Consider the following 764-nt stretch of genomic DNA (forward strand, 5'->3'; position numbering starts at 1 on the left):
TTCCCATTCTTTCCTCTCTCCTTTCCTTCCTTTCTCACTTTTTCATTTCTGCCTGTGCTTCCTTCCTTCTTTCCTTCCTTTCCCTCTTCTTCCCTCCTTTTGTTCTTTCCTTTTCACTTTCCTCTATTCTTTTCTCCCTCTCTGCCTTTTTCCCTTCCCCCTTTTCCTTCTCTCCTTCCCTCCTTCCTTCCTTCCTTCCTTCTCTCCTTCCCTCCTTCCTTCCTTCCTTCCTTCCTTCCTTCCTTCCTTCCTTCCTTCCTTCCTTCCTTCCTTCCTTCCTTCCTTCCTTCCCTCCCTCCCTCCCTCCCTCCCTCCCTCCCTCCCTCCCTCCCTCCCTCCCTCCCTCCCTCCTTCCTTCCTTCCTTCCTTCCTTCCTTCCTTCCTTCCTTCCTTCCTTCCTTCCTTCCTTCCTTCCTTCCCTCCCTCCCTCCCTCCCTCCCTCCCTCCCTCCTTCCTTCCTTCCTTCCTTCCTTCCTTCCTTCCTTCCTTCCTTCCTTCCTTCCTTCCTTCCTTCCTTCCTTCCTTCCTTCCTTCCTTCCCTCCCTCCCTCCTTCCTTCCTTTTCCCTTTCTTCCCTTCATTATTTCCTCCCTTCCTTGATTTCTTACTTCTTCCCTCTCCCTCCCTTTCTTCATTCCCTCCTTCATTCTTCACTTTCTGCCTTTCTTCCTTCCTCCTTTCTTTCTCCCTTATAGTTTATAATGGAAGTTTCCAGCACTCCCTTGAGGTTGAAATAGAGCTTTGTAATGGATTTTTACTGATAAA

This window comes from Dromiciops gliroides, chromosome 5, assembly GCF_019393635.1.
Source record: "Dromiciops gliroides isolate mDroGli1 chromosome 5, mDroGli1.pri, whole genome shotgun sequence".
NCBI classification, from domain to species: domain Eukaryota; kingdom Metazoa; phylum Chordata; class Mammalia; order Microbiotheria; family Microbiotheriidae; genus Dromiciops; species Dromiciops gliroides.